The sequence below is a fragment of the Parasteatoda tepidariorum genome, chromosome 10, assembly GCF_982258835.1.
Source record: "Parasteatoda tepidariorum strain Cologne lab strain chromosome 10, Ptep-v5.0, whole genome shotgun sequence".
In the NCBI taxonomy this organism is placed as follows: Eukaryota; Metazoa; Arthropoda; class Arachnida; order Araneae; family Theridiidae; genus Parasteatoda; species Parasteatoda tepidariorum.
In genome coordinates, this window is record NC_141764.1 from 87,512,960 (window position 1) to 87,530,086 (window position 17,127).

Consider the following 17,127-nt stretch of genomic DNA (forward strand, 5'->3'; position numbering starts at 1 on the left):
GTAGCTTCAGCTCTAAGAGCGGAGTGAACTAGCCCTTGTATTCTCTTTAGCCCTGTATTAACGCCACCGCCGCTACAGATTTGGCGGTTTTTAAGTGCCGCCAATCTACACTTAAAATTTTTGCGACAATTCATAAAATAAAACACTTTATTTAAAATCAAAATAGTTAATCGGATTTCGGTGGAAAATGAGCCGATATAGAGTTTAGCATAGATTCAAAACAATCATATCGCCATATGAACTCTGATAAATAAGATTCCAAATGAAATAACATTTCCAAAACGTACGTTTACCAAGATAAAGTTTTATGTTGTGGGAATTGGTACATTTTCGTTTTTTCGGTAAAATATTTCCCTCCTGAAAAAATAAAATTGCATCTTGTTTTGTTTTTGGCAAATCCCAAAGACTAAAGAATTCGTAGCACTAAAAATGGCGACAAAAAAGAATTGTTTTTTTTTGTTTTTGTTTCGTCAGCATTCTTTATTTTACGTTTCTTAGTTTCTAAATAATGATTTTTATTGAAACTTGAAATTTTTTGATAAAAATTGTTGTCAAAAAACGTTGTTTACAAAATTAAATTTCATAAAATTATGTATACTTTTTGTTCATTTTAATTTTTGAACTAATATGATTCTTAAAAGTATAGAATGTAAAGTTTAAATGGGCCTTTCATGTTATATCATTAAATTTAGTAATACTATTTCTCGGGCATTAGGTATACATATTTATACTCTTATAAGAATATACATATTTTTTTCTGTTAATGTACAAATATTTTTCCGATGTGTTTTGGATGTTCCTTCTCTAATAAAAAGAGATACCATTTTGTTTTCGGTTGTACAAGAAAGAAGATCAAGCATTTTTCTTTTTTAAATTTAATAAGCCACATTAAAGAAGGAACGTTGCAATGCTACACGCTACATTAACGACGTCTCCAGAGTAACTGAATGACGGTTCATATCAGTGTTGCCAGAACTTAAGATTAAAAAGTAGCGAATGGGAGCTCCAAAAGTAGCGGATTCGAACATTTTGTAGCCCAAATATATATATATATTAACAAAATTAATAAAAATTAATATCACAGCATATATAAAGTGTAAAGTTTGCCATGTTTTGAGTGCTCTAATTTATTTGGCTATATTTCTGTAAAACAGCGCCGTTTGCCAGAAAACACTAAAATTATAGTAACATTGGATAGCTCGTTTTGTCAAGCTTTTTTATGTGTAAAAATCAGTCGGAACTGTCTTCGATATTTTAATGTTGCTGCGGTCTTTGAGCTGCATAAGAATACTAAGTGGTTTCGACCTCAGCTCGCTTCGTTCCCCAACCACAAGAACCTTAATTACTCGCGCATAAAAATGTTCTCGCTAGCTAATTTTTTTTTAATAAAAATTATCTCGTGTTTCGAGGAAATTAAAAATAAGACCTAACAAGGACCCAATCTCCAACAAGAAATTCAGAAAAGTTCAACTTCATGGGCCTACATCTGTGTGCATTTGAAAATAAAAGGCAAAAAATCTTTTTTTGATAAGCAAAATAATTTATTTAATCATTTCTGCTCTGAAGTTCGAAACAATACAAAATACAAACATTCAGCTCGCAGATGAGAAATATGACTTTGCTTTTCTTTGTAACAGCATCAATAATTGTTTCAAACTCGATTGAAAATAGTTTTGATAGTAATTTAATGAACAAATGAATATTTTGATTTGGGCCACGTACGTATGAAACAGTATTTTAAAGCGTCTACGAAGCAACAAATATTTTTAACTAATTTTTATTTTCATTTACAGTAGCCGTAACATCTGTTGCAAACTTTAAAAAAAAAACAATGATAAAAAGATAGATTTGCACTAAATGCTCGTAAATATTTTCTTTTCTCGCAGCTCGCTTAGTTGCTGTGCTTACTTTACTTGCACCGTGAAACATGTTAAGTTGACCATCTCTATAAGTTAATCACCTATCTAAGATTTTGATGATCAAGTGCAAAACTGGTAAAAACAATTTATTATCATTTTTATAGGATGACTTCTCTTATAAAACCATCAAATTGTAGTTCCACTTCTGATCAGTTTACGCTAGTTTCACTGTAGTAGCTTTAATAATTTTCTAAACTCCTTTTATAACACACAGCATATACATTACCGTGTTTATCATTCAAAGTAATTATCTTTCCTAGTTATTTTGCAATTACTATAAATGTTTCGAAAGGTTTAAAATGTTGACATTTTCGAATTAAAAAAATTGTCGTTATTCAATTTTCCTGATCCCTAAGTGCATTATGGTTCAATTAATTTTGTCATTTTTATTCATAATTTCATTGTTATAGTTAATTATTATTTGAAATTTCATAGTATATATTTTTGTTTTAAAAACAAAATCCATCTTTTGCGTTTCATCGTCATCATTGGGTGGGCCTTGGCCTTCTATGAAATATTTCTTCATGTCGTTCTCCTTGATACCAATTCTGATTATCATTTGCGTTTGGTAATACGAATTTTATTTTAATATGACAACTATTCAAAACTTCATTTTTATTTGCTTCATTTATTTGTTTCATTTATTTATTGCATATTTGGCAAAATGAGGTGAAAAATAATAACTGTAACCATAGCAAAACATATTATAGCTTTCTTTAAAAAAAATAATTTCATCATTTACAACGGGCAAATCTAAGCTCAAGAGAGATATAAAAATTTTCCTATTTTTCGCGCAACTGTGAATAGATGTTGATTTACAAAAGTAAAATGAATTCACTAAAAAGCATTTAACAGTACTATATTTTTTGGAAACTCATTGTCATTCACAACAACTATTTTCATTCAGCAGGTTTAAAGACTTTGGATTTAATTTTTCTGAGTTTCAAAGCGAGTAACGTGATTTATTTTTCCAGAAGATAAACGATTAATAATAGTTGGGGTTAAAAAAATTTCCTCCAATCCCCATCATACTCTCCGTGCATTTTTCCATAAATATCTTTGCGATTTCCCGAGTCTACGATTTGAAACATAAACATGGAAAGATTATAGACTCCATCAGTAAAACATATCAAGAATCCAAAACTGAAGCGAGAACGTTTTCAAGAACAACAAAAATGTCCTTTTTAAAAATGGTAAAGAAGCTTTCAGAATCATTTTATAATGGGAATGGAAAAAATTAAAAAATATATATATATTTCTGTAAGGAAAAAAAGTAGCGCATATTTAAGATTTGTAGCGTTCGAAAAATAATAAGTAGCCCAAAAAGTAGCAAGTAGCGTCAATTCAATTTTCAGTAGCGGGTACTTTTAAAAGTAGCCCAATCCGCTACTTGTAGCCCAATCTGGCAACACTGGTTCATATAGAAATCGCAGGTAAGGAGTTTCATAGATATAAGGAACCCGTAAGAGGAAGTGAAGGTCCTATCTTTCCGGTGGCAACGAAAAATGGGTTACTTTTTTCAATCATCGTGGCGACTTTTTCTATCTGTTAAATCGCCACATCGCCAGTGTTCGTGTGCTTTGTTGTGATGGCTTGTTAATTTCACGTGTTGAAATTTTACTGCATGGGATCGATATCTAATCTGTTGTGGTAAGTAAAAATTATTAATGTATTAATTTTTTGGATTTATTTTTAGCTAATTAAATGTGAAAACATTGCATAAATGTTTATATATTACGTTCTATAAAGCGTAAACACCATTCTCGTGTTATTTTCCAATGAGAATGAATTTTATAATGCATTTATAACTCCACTCTTTTAGAAAATTATTTTTATGTGCTTAGCATTAATTGATTGAGTGGTTATTGTTTAAAAAATTTGTAAAATAATTTTTACAGAGGGAAATTTCTGATAACCTAAAAATGTTTTCATATTGGAATTTTTATTCTACCGAATGTTTTGATCATTAAAAATGTTTTAGTAAAATCTGCGATAATATAGCGAAAATTAGCTTGCATAAATTTTAGGAAATTATATAGTCTGTTATTTATGCACAATAGTAAATGAACTTATTTAGAGATAAATGCTTGTGTTTTGTGCTGTTTGTCATTAGAATTTAGGAACGATACTAAATTTTACGTTACGAATAGTTTATAATATGGAGTATTAATATATGAAGGTTGTATTTAGCTATATTAAGAAAAAGTGGTGATTAAAGTTAAGAGTATTTTAGATCTACAATTCATCTTTATATATTTCTAAATTTCCTAGTAACTATCATAGGAATTGTATGCCTTGCATTCAAAATTGATAGATGAGATTAATGTATTTAAAATAAATAAGTTAACTCTAAGAAAGAGTAACAACATATTGTGATTTTTTGTCACTGTGAGAAATTTATCTCTTTTGACGTTGTAATTTTTTAATACAAGTATTGTTGATGTTACTTTTTTTTCTCTAGTGGTTCATGATTCATATATAGGAATGACTGGAAGCATGTCTGTGTACCACATACAGTTGGCTGATCGTGGAGAAGATAAACTTGGTGAAACAATAGCTAGAGAACTGCCTATTTAGAAAGTTTATTAACCTTTCTATATAGATGTTTTTAAAATGGTTTTCTTTTTATTGTTTTTTCCAAGTTCAGTATAACAGCTAAAGCTCACCTGCAAACTTGGCTAGATATTAATTACTTTCTAGGGTAAGTCATTCATTAACATTTTCAAGTACTTATAAGTTTAAGAATGTTCTAAAAAACTTATTACTACAGTAGCTATATTATGTACCTCTTACTGCAATTAGTATTGCATTGATATGACATCAATAAAAGTTAAGTGACATTTTTACAGACTCCCGAAACTGGTAAGTTCCCATTTTTGGGTAAAACATTGCAGTTTTATCAAAATATTTTTAGTTTAATTTTGATCTTTAAAGATATGAAAGTTTTCTGTAATTCATATATTATAATATTTATATTGCCGATTATTTATAATTTGTCCTTTATATGGATATGTAAATAAACATTTGGAGTTTTCATTATTCTCCATTTAGTTGTGTGCATATAATCATATCATGAAATGTAATCCAAAGTTCTGATTCTCGTATTTATACAAAATTTAATCTGCTGTTTGGGAGTAATGTTAAAGTTATTGTTTCTAATTTATAAAAATTTAAGTATTGTTTTTAAAATTGTACATGATTAAATGATCAAGTTATTGATGATAATTTAAGTTCTTTAACTCTTTTAATGCACATTCCATGTATTGTTGTAAAATGAGTAAACATATCACATAGAATTTCAAGTATATTGTCAATTTTAACTGGTAAAACTTGCACTTTTTCTATTTTGATAACTAGAAAAATCTCTAAAATTCCTTTTGTGTAAAATATGTAGTACATTCTGTGACAATTATCATAAAATGTATATTGTTTCGTAAAATCTACTGGATTTTTTCCCATCCCTGTCGTTCCAACACAATTTTTCAGAGGAGAGTTTCGACAATTTGAAATATAGTTATTAAGGTTTATACTTATGTACATGAAACTTTTTTTTTTGTATGCTGGAAATTTATTTAAAGAAGAAAATCTATGCAATGAAATTCTATAAACCGCATTAACTTTTAATATCTTTCTATTTTTAAGTCTACTCTACTTGGTTAAGCAAACTAAAGTTGATAAATTTATTGTGTTATATTAGTTGTTATATGTTCTTGAAAGTTTAAAAAAAAGTTTTTTTCTGTAATGCTTAAGCACATATTTATGTGTCTAACTATTTGAATCTTAAAATTATATTATGCATTTTATGGCTTGTCTTTCTCAGATTAATATTACTGTCATGCTTAGTTGGTAAGTTTAAACATGTGTCCTATGTTCTGTATGACACAAAATTCTATAAAATGCAAAGACACATGCTTTAAATGTGTTTTTAAGATATTGTTTTAATAAACTTTGAAAAAGTTACTATTAATCCTATAAATAATATTTTGGAGTTGTGAACACCTAACTAAAATTATTTGTAGGCTTTAAATGAATGGCAAATATTATTCTGAATTTTTGTTTTATTTTCAATTGCACATTATTTGTGAAAAAAAAAATATATATATATATATATATATATATTTTTTCTTTTGAAACCCAGACAAAATTTAATAATTTTCTCTTCTAAACTAGATTCTTTAAGCATGTATAATATAACGTTAAAAATTAATAAAATAGATTTTCGTATAGAATTATTGGGTGAATTATGTTAAACTTCCATTTTTAAATTAGATGTTTATTGTAAATGACAGTTTCTTGGATTGGGTAGATTTACATAATCAGTTTTTTCTAACCTGACAAGAGCTTACCAATCCTGGTACTATTTGAATGTAATGTTTGAAGAAGCTACCACTAAGTAATAATTTTTAAAACCGTTCTATCAAGGAAAGAATCCTTATGTGCAAAATTCTTATTTATATTTGTTATTTGTATCTAAAACTATTGTTTGTATGGTTATTAATACATTTATTTAAGAATATGCATTTAGGTGAAGTGTATTTAAGTTGTGATGTCTGTCTGCTGAAATTTCAGAAAAATGAGAAACTGTGCAACTATTTTATTAAGTAAAGTTTTAAATTGTTCACATAACCAGTAGTAATTTTGACTTCTTTCATTTATTATAGCTTCGTACTTAAAAAAATTTTATTGAAGTAAAAATTCATACCCAATGCACCTACAAGATGTTGATTACAGTATCTTTGTACAATAAATAAATAAAATTAGTAAAGATATTTGTTGTTGTTTTTTTTGTTGTAAATAATGCTTAAAATATTTAATTAAAAAAATCTGTTGAGATATGTTTTGAGTTATCACTTTTGAAATTTGAAAACAGTGTGTAAATATCAATTTGCGATATCTACCAACTTAAAATTCTACACTTTTAAATTTTATTGCAATTTTTCAGATAAACTTTCTGTCCTATCTTCCTTAATATTAGTGCATTTTTTAAACGTTTGATCTTCAGGTAATGAAATAGTTTGAGAAATTCTATACAAAATGCAATCAGATCCATTAAAATGGAACAATTGCTCAGCAATAACTCTACTTGGAACAATTTCAATGCTTCTGAGAAATTAGCATCTTGAACACTTTTCAGAAGAATACAAAATACATACTAAAAATAAGCATAATATACTCAGAAAATAAAGGTTTTACTTTTTTTTAAGGTACATTTCAATAAAATTATTTTTTCTCTTGTGAGATAATGGATGTGGAATTTTTTAAAATAGCCTAGAAAGAAATGAAATATTTTAAGTACTTTGTATGCAATTTTTCTTTAATTTATTAAAATTAATTAATTATGACGTTCTTAAATAAATTTAGGAAACCTTTACAAGTTCAGACCATATACATATATACAGCTGATTTTTATAACCATTTGAGTGTAAAAGGGGGTCTTTAAATCTTGTTTTTAATTTATAATTTTAGAATTGTTTTCAAAAATAAAGACAGAATTAACATTAGCGGTCGCAGATTAATTTTCAAACAAGGAAGAACATAAGCTTCTTGAATGAATCATCATTGAGGAAAGCAGGATTAAATTTAAACCTGATATATTTCAAACATTTGCCTTTCACATCCTCCCGGTTTTCTTTAGCAACCTACCAAGTTTTATTGTTTTAAAATTACGAATGAATGATTTTTCAGATTTTCATAACCTTTCTGCGTTAGTTTCGTTGAACTTTACTTAGCAACACATGTATGTGTTTTCATTTAATTTTGCGCATCCTCAAAAAGTATATTAAAAACTGTGGTAACGGAGCTTCTTATATATGAGCTTATCAAAATATATGATAGCATATATATAAAAACTTTAGATCTAATAATTAAGTACGAATACAAAGAGTTTGAAAATTTTGTTAAATATTCTTCCCCAAATTTGTGAAACAAATAAATTTTCTAAAAATGTTACTATTCCGTTCTCACCTGATGCGTGTAGAAGATTCACATCATAATGTATATTTGTAATTATTAGATTTAAGATATCAATAAAAACTAAGAAAATAATTATGGATCGCATTTTTCTATCATCCTTTGTATTTTGAAGCATTTTGCAATTTGATCCTCTCGAAATCCGCTGCTTCTCCAAATTATTTTATGGTCTAATAAAGTATTTTGGAATACATTCGATGCAAATATGTCAAAAAATTTCACGCGACGTATAAAATTAACCAGTGAGTAAATATAAAAAAGATATTTTGTTTCATATTAACTTTATTTCAACAATGGTTAAAAAATATAATATTAAATGCAGCGGGAACAATTTTTCAAAGAGGCATTTTTTTTTTAGAAACTAGCTAATTTTAGATAAATAATCTCTTTGCCGAGAACAATCACAATGTAAAAAAGCTAAATACAGTTTGTTTGTTTTTTTCATTCATAAATTATTTCCGAACAGTTTTAAGAAAATAAAGACATTTCATCACATACATTTATTATTTAACCGTGTAATTATTAGATATGGAATGACCTTAAAAGCTAAAAGAATAAAATTGCATAATCTGCCACTTACTATTGTTATGCATTTGACGCAATCCGGCCTTATAAAGTCGAAACGAAATTTTTAAAAGCTATTTGATAATGAAATAAAATAGTTTTCAACACCAGCATTTGCTGAAATTAAAAAAAAAAAAAATCGTACGCCATATTTTACATTAATTAGTAGTAAAAGAAGGATACATCGTCTGAAGTGGAAATTATTAGTTAAAAATTCTAAGAACATTCATCATAGTCTATCAAGTTTTATCAAGAAATTAATCCTTGAAACAAATCAGAATGTAAATTTTGAATTCGATAATGCTGTAAGTTATTTAAAATTGTAAAAAAAAAAAAAAAAAATCAGTATTGAACTTTTAATTTCAACAAAGGTGTCTTTAAAAATTATTTCTCTGTATCAGTGGAAAATGAAGGTAATTAAAAGAAAATTTATCTTTCGTAAATAGCAACTAACTCCAATTATAAACTAAATAAATACAACAATTGAGAATGATGCATAAATTTTGTAGTATTATTAAATTTAATCTTTTATTTTGCTAAATTACATATGAATTATATAAATTTTTAATTCATAAAAATATCATTATATGGATTTAAAGAAAGAATTTTAAAAAAAATCGGAAAATTTTGAAAAATTTTTGGGTTATGGCACGTGCTTCCTTAGGTCCCTTTCCTGGGAATTAATGATCCAAAGAAATCAGAAAATAAATTTCGAATTCCAAAACATCCTGCCAGTTTCGTAGATAATTTGAATACTACGAGACAGAATTTATTTATATTACCGTGAATGAAAGAAATTGGTGGTTGTTAACTTCCACCGGTGAATGTTGACAATAACATAATCGCTTTGGTAAATGTCCGAATTATATACTAGCTCTAGTTATGTGCAACTACTCGATATACATTTGCCCCATATCAATGTATTTTAAAGGTTCAGTGCCATTGCCCGGTATGTCCTACATCGATGTTTTTTTAAGGTCAAGTGCCACTGCCCAATATGCATTGAATCGGTTCTCAGAACACTGATGTTTCACCCAATCTATCCCACGATATTAAAATAGCGAATAAATAAAATAATATCAACGAATAAAGTAATATCTAATCGGATAAAACAAATATTTCGGACATTCACCAAAGCGACTATGCGATTGATGGCATTCACCGGTGAAAATCGACATTCCCTTGATTTCAGTCATCCACGGTAACAATTATGCTGATATATATATATATATATACGAAAAAAAAGAAAACAATAAAAAAAAGAGCATTATTAAAATCTGATAATTTAATTTCAGTCACGGATAGCATGTATGTCATCAAAGTAGTTAGTATGCCATAGACTAAATGGGGAAGTAAGGATATTATTTGGGTTACTAGATTTATTTGTTTGACTAATTGGATTATTACTATTTTTCTAATTAATTATGAATCCATTTAAGCTGTGATTATCCTCAACAGTGATTCCTAAGATTTTGATAAAATTCTGACTGAGACATTTATTTGCGACACCAGAACATGAAGTTTTTAATCAGATTGCGACTTCATGTGCCACAAGCATTTTTAAAATATATGAACAGAGTGTTCCGTTTCCTCGTTCTTAATATTAATTGTTTAAATATTTATTAAGAATTTAATCTAAATAGTACGCAATTAATTGCGTACTATTTAGATTAAATTCTCAATAAAATAACCTATAATTATTGGTTAATCTATAATTATAGGTTATTTTATTAAGAATAATTATAGGCTAACCTATAATTATCGGAGACCGATAACTATAGCAAAGAATATAGAGGGGTTCTATAATCAGGGGGGAAGGTGAGCGCATGATGCGCCCACTTAAAGCTTGGGGGGGAATTTTTACACTAAATAAAATGAATAGTTTGGGGGGGAATTTAGACGAGAGAATTTTTTTCTTTTTAAGTACATAAATAAAAAAAGCAACGTAGCACTATTTCGAACAAGCTAACATGGAAGGGGGAAGTTAGCAAATTATTTTAGGGGGGGGGATGAATGCGCCCAAGAACTTGGGGGGGGGGGGGCACTGTCTATAATATTCTTTGATTATTGGTCGCAGGCTAATATGCGGAGAAGCGAGGAAGTAACAAAAAGATAGTTGGAAACTATCGAGTCCCTAAAGAAGAAAAGATGAAAAAACGGCAAAACCAATTTGATTGCCTAATGATTCTTAGATATAGTTCTACCAATCTCCTTTCAATTTTTTTCTGTTTCACCAGAAAATCAAGTATGCTTCGTTATTTACCCCAACTGGGATTCGCTGGTTTTCACAGATAATGTTTCGTTCTCGCTTAAATTTTAATATGCATGAAATTTATTTGCAGCCATTGTCTATAGTTTCTTTTAAGTATAATTTTAAATATAATTTATTTTCCTTCTTCAGAAGAAGTTAAAAAGCTGAAGCGTCAAAACAACGAATTTTCGAAGAACCATTTTTTTTCAGAAAAGGCTAACATTAACACACACAAGATAATTTTTAAAACAATAGTTCAATAGTATAAGAATTAGAAAAATGTTTTTCCCTCCCCCTTTTGTTTAAATTTAAATATCTGAAAACCAACTCATGTATATGTGACCAATGTGTTAATGCATGTAAATAATGCTTCTTCGAAGAAGGTTTAGGGCATTTTCAGCGTGGATGGAAAAGAAAATCTTTGATGTCAAGCTTTGTGCTCTCGAAATAGTGTTCAAGCACAGTAAAATCAACTAAATCAACATAAACTACAATTCAATTCGTAATTAAATACTTTTAAAGGTAAGTGTAAAGCAAAATGTCAACATAACATCAAGGAATTTTTTTATACAAATTAAACTATTTTAAAAAAATTATTTTTGTTTCAAGTTTTATGAAAGGAAGAAAAAACATTATTTAAATTGTAAAAGTTTCATTTTCTTCAATACTCTTTTCTATTCTGGAATGATTTGCTGGTTCGAATATAATAGCAATTGTTTCTACACTTTTTGACAATGTCAGTAAATTCTTCTTTTAAAATGTAAAAAATTCTTAAACGACTTATTTTTCAAGGAAATAAAAAAAAAATTCATCCCTCCCAAAATTAATTTTTTTTTTTTTTGTACACTCCTTTCTATTTTCATTTCATTGCTGTAGGGATTTACTAATTCCATCACTAGATGGCAGCTCTGCATTAAAGTACACTCTACTAAAGGCTCTGTTAGTAGTTTAGCATTGTAAAATTAAATTATCAAATTAATTATTAATAAGTAATTAACTAAGTTAATACATATTTCTAAATCGAGTTAAAAGTTTTATTAACTCTAAAAGTAAAAATACAATTTATTGTCCATTTTTTATATTTTATTATATTGTTATATTCGAAATCAGAGCTAGTACAACTAAACACTCAACGAAAAGAAAAAAGGTAGTAAATTTTTTTAAAACGCCAATAATAAGATAAACCACAAAAATAAGGTAACCCTGAAAACCGGTTTTTCGTTGCCATCGAGAAGATAGGACCTTCACTTCCTCTTACGGGTTCCTTATATCTACGGCACTACGCAGGTAAGCGTCTCATACAACAACGCCCCCTATAGTTCGTTGCGATCGCGAATTGGTTGACCATGCATGAAAATGAAGAGAAAAAAGACATACAAAGTAAAATAAAATTAAAATTAAAAAAAATTTTTTTTTGGAGATTGTCTTTTGTTGTCGATTCCATTATTTCAAATTAATTTTACATGTCAGGTGAAAAGATTTTTATTGTCGGAGTATTTTTATTGGCTGAAAAATCACGTGGTAGGATCCAGTTTTTCCTCATTCATTTCCAGATTGTTTTGGTTGTCATCAGCATAAAACTAATGAAAGTCGTGAAGGTATTGTTTTTCTATAAAGATTTTTGTATCCCTAATTTAAAATGAAAGTTCTATTATTTTAGTAGTGGTCTTGTAGTAGTCTTGACTACTCTTGACTAAGAAAAATAATCTTAATAAATATATATATTTTTAAAAACCACGTTTTTTGTAGAGAAGAATAATAATTAAAAAGTAATAATTTTTAAAAAATATAAAATAAAAATTTAAAAAATTATAATTTAAAATAAATAAATTCGAAATAAAAAATAATATTTTTAAAAACTACGTTTTTGTAGTGGAGAATAATAATTAAAAAAATTTGAAAAAAGAAAAACGTGGGGCGCATGAAATACATAACAGTACATATACACATTTTCTTACTCATACACATGCACAGCCACATATACATCCACATATACATCCACATACATATGCATATACACAAACATATTCCACATCCACATTCAGATACAATTACAATTACAGATATACATTACACATATTCTCAAGAGCACACATACACTAATATAACATTACTGTTATGTATTTCATGCGCCCCACGTTTTTCGTTTTTCAAATTTTTTTAAAAATATTATTCTCTACTACAAAAACGTGGTTTTTAAAAATATTATTTTTTATTTCGAATTTATTTTATTTATTTATGATATTTCTTTTAAAACGTGTTTCTAAAAAACTATTTGCTTAAGATCAACGGTAATTGAATTAAAAAACATTTATGTACTTAAAAGCAAAATTAATGGGAGTGTGGTACTAAATAGCTAAGGAGAAACGTAAAAAAATCATCATATCATTATTAACGGTAATGCTTAATTAATAGTGATATGTATTAATTAAAATAAAATAAACTATGTGCTAAAAGGTAAAGTAAAAGGAGAGAAGGTTAATGGGAGCTTAATGGTTCGAAGGCGTGATCTCAAATATGCTAATTAATTAGTGCAGGCGATATTTTAAGATACGAAATTAGACACAAAAACGCATTTTCTCTGAACAAATATACCTTTTTTTCGATGAATTTGGATTTCGACTCCTAAAATATTAGCCGCCATCTAGTAAAATATAGTCCTCTTAAGGTCTGGTTTCTTAGGACAAGCGCCTTATCTGGGCGTCGGCGTGACGTCAACGTCACGCTGACGCCAACAAAATACTGGTTTGTTAGCTCAAGACCTGGTTTCTTAGAACTAGCGCCTTATCTGGGCGTCAGCGGAAAGTTGACGTAGATCTGACGCCAAAAAAATACTTTTTTGTTAGCTCAGCGTGAGCAGTCGGTCTAACGCAGACATTATCTCTCATTGCGCATGCGTTAATAACGTAAACAAATATTTATTTTGAATTTGCATTGATTTTGTTATTGTCGACCAGTGTTTTAGAGAGCAAATAATGACTTTGTCCAAGAAAAAACACATTATAGCTGAGCTAAATGAAGAGTGCTATGTTTAATGAAGAAGCTATGTTTAATGTCAAAATCAAAATCTTGGCCGATTTCAATGTGCTGTTGGATGTTGTCCGCCATTGCTTCTGTGGTTAACGTCACGCTGTAATCCAACTGCAGTTGAGTTGGACGGCAATTGTAGTTCAAGATGAGCGTTCGATGACGTATACTATCAAACTCACAAATGGACCAATCAGAGGTTAACGCTGATTTCCAGCTGACGGCGTCCTGTCCTAAGAAACCAAGCCTTTAGTTTGGTCAGAGGAGAGCGATTCAAAGCTTGGTACCCATAATGTTAATTTTACTTTTTGCATATTTCGTCATATCTCGAGAAATTTTTAAGCGAATTTAAAACATTTGCACACAATTATATAATTCGTTTATCCAAAGATAATTCCATTAATTCCGTGCAAAGGAAAGTTTTATAAACATTTATTATGTTTTATTATTTCATTAAAAAGCAGTCGAAAAAATTTTGAATTAGAAGGTATATAGTTTTTTAAGTCATTTTAAAATATGTAATTTTACATGGCAAAATACAAAATTCGCGAGAAATCGATTGAATAGTTCCTGAGAAATGGAATTTTAAGGAAGTCGTATTTTAAAAACTCGATTTCTCAGAAACTATTCAACCGATTTCGCTGAACTTTTGCATGTTGCCAAGCAAATTTGCGTACTTTAAGAATAAGTAAATAATTTCGTGTCTTACAATGCAAAATTTTTTCGATTATTATTAAATAAAATAAAAGCTTATAAATATTTTTAAAAAAATTATTTTTTACATGAAATTATTTTTGGATAAGCGAATTACATGTTTGTATGCAAAAGTTTTTCAATTCGCTCAATAATTTCTCGAAATATCGTGAAATAGGCAAAAAGTAAAATTTACATTGAGGGGTAGAAACTTTGGATCGCTCCCCTGACCAAACTACGGGGACCATGTTTACCAAATTGCGGCTATCCCCTTTATCTGGGGTTCAGAAATCTGAATTCGTCGAAAGAAAGTTATGTTTATTCAGAGAAGGTACGTTTTGTGCCTGATTTCATAATTTGAAATAACGTCTGCACTAATTAATTAGCGTATTTGAGATCACTCCCTCGAACTATTAAGAATGAGTCCTAGAAGGTGAAGATCCGATCATTAGATCAAAAGTTATTAGGGTGATTCATTTTTTTTTTCCTTTTAAATCAGAATTAAAACAAATTTTTTTCACCAACACTTATAAATTTAACAGTAATGTAAATGTTAGATAGAGAAATGGTCATATTCCAAAATCCTTATCAAGTTGTAAAAAGCTTTTAATAAGCTATCTAATTTCGGTTTTAGTTGCCCCTGACAAATGTATTTCACAAAAAACTTAATGTTGAAGGGTTACGTCATATAAGTACCAAATATACTAATGTAAGTACGCAATATTAATATTATATAGATAATTTTGCCCCTCGAAAGGGATTTGTACCGGCGAAATTTTGACTATCCCGCTAGCGTCGGCATCATGCCTGCCAAGTGATGCTAAATGCAGTTAATCTCTATTCTGATGGGATGAACTACGATAAACGAGTCTTGCTTAGTTTAATAACGTAAAGTCATCGGAAATGAAGGCAAATAATGATAAATAAAAAAAATTACAATCATTTTAGCTTTATTTATTGAAGAACTTAGTGAAATAATGAAGTAACTGACATTTTCAGAGAGGCTGTAAATCAGAATACGAAAAAAAAAATGTTATCCAAACTACTTTATTACCAATTTATTAGAAGGCGGGGATAATAATTTTTTTGCCTTGTTTCATTTACCACCGCCTAATTTGAAATAAAAATCATGCAAGCATACTAAACAATAATGTGGGTTAATTTGTAAGAATAAAGTGAAGGAAAAAGCAATTTTGTTACTTTAAACATACCCATATCGATGCAACCGATTTATTTTATATTCTCTGATTCATTAATTCCCCTAAAAATATCACTTACCTGGTTCTTCCACTAAACTCTTCCAAATGTGTCGGTAGATCTCTTTTAATTTTGAACATGATTTCGTTGTGTTTCTCAATACTGATTCGTTTCTTTTCTTTCTTTTTTCTTATTCTTCTCGTGCGAAGAACGGGTATTCAGGCTAGTCTAGTATATATATATTACGAATAGCGAATATATAATGAATTTCGAATATACATAGGTAATTTTTTAATTTTGTAGCACATAGCTTTTTTCTTAATTTCTAATGCAGATTACCAGCATTAATTACGCATCATAGCCATCAATAATTGCATGGCAATTTTTTACAGTTCCTTATAACGAATAATTAAGTACCTTTACTCTCTTAATTTTGTCTTTTAGTACAAAGCCTATTTCTTTTATTTTTATATGCATATATTACCTAAGCTAATTCAGAATCGTTGGCGTTAATAATGGTATTTTACGTTTCTCCGAAATGAATTAGTACCCATTTTTACTGTCTCGCAATGGACTGATCGTTAGGACACGGTTCCCAGTAAAACACCGAACACTGGCTGCGCTCAGTAAACGGGTGGTTGACCACAGCCTGCGTAGGGACCAAGGGTGCTCGGTATCGGTCCCCGTTAAACTGTTCTACGGTAAAGGGCTTGACTTCGCTCACATGTCGTCCGGCTACCAAAGCAGGGGAGCCATCCCCTCTGTAGAGGATCAAAATTGCGATGGCAGGTCTTCGGATTTTCCTTACGGATGTTTCCCAGACCTTTGCCAATAGACCATTATGCAGCTCTAATTTCGACGTAAATAAAGTACCTTAATGTAAATTTTACTTTTTGAGCTTTCGCCATATCCTGAAAACTTAATAAGCGAATTTAAACTTTTTAGAGCATATTTTTAAAATTTGTATATACAAAGATAATTTCTATACAAAAAAGTAGTTTCTAATAATTATTTATTATTCTTTATTATTTTACTTAAATAGTTGAAAAAAATTTGAATGTTAGGTAAGCAATTTTTTACATATTTTTAAGAATTTAATTTTATAAGGCTAAATATGGAATTTGAACAAAATTGGTTATATAGTTCCTTAGAAATCAAATTTTAAAGAAGTTGCATAAATTAAATATTTACTTTTTCTGGAATTTTTAGACTGATATCGTTTAAATTTTATATTTTGCCTTATAAAAGTAAATTCTTTAAAATTATGTAAAAATTTGTGCACCTTACAATTTAATAATTTTTTTCAACTATTTAAATAAAATAATAAAAATTAATTGTTAAAAATTATTTTCCTCATGGATTATTGTTGGATTTTATAATTGTGTGCAAAGATTTTTTGATTCATTAAAAAAAAAAAAAAAAAAACTGAGACATGGTGAATTATGCAAAAAAAAAACAAAAAAACATTAGCATTAATGGGACTAAACTTTTAACCACTCGCTAGAC

The 17,127-nt window shown here is 28.6% G+C and overlaps 1 long non-coding RNA gene across 1 annotated transcript; it reads left to right on the forward strand.

Annotated features, from left to right (window-relative positions):
* The first annotated feature begins 3,369 nt into the window (after positions 1 to 3,369).
* LOC147803073 (uncharacterized) lies at positions 3,370 to 4,465 on the forward strand. The gene is made up of 2 exons (XR_015429728.1): positions 3,370 to 3,569; positions 4,381 to 4,465. It is a non-coding gene; the product is annotated as an uncharacterized LOC147803073 (long non-coding RNA).
* The last annotated feature ends 12,662 nt before the right edge of the window (positions 4,466 to 17,127 follow it).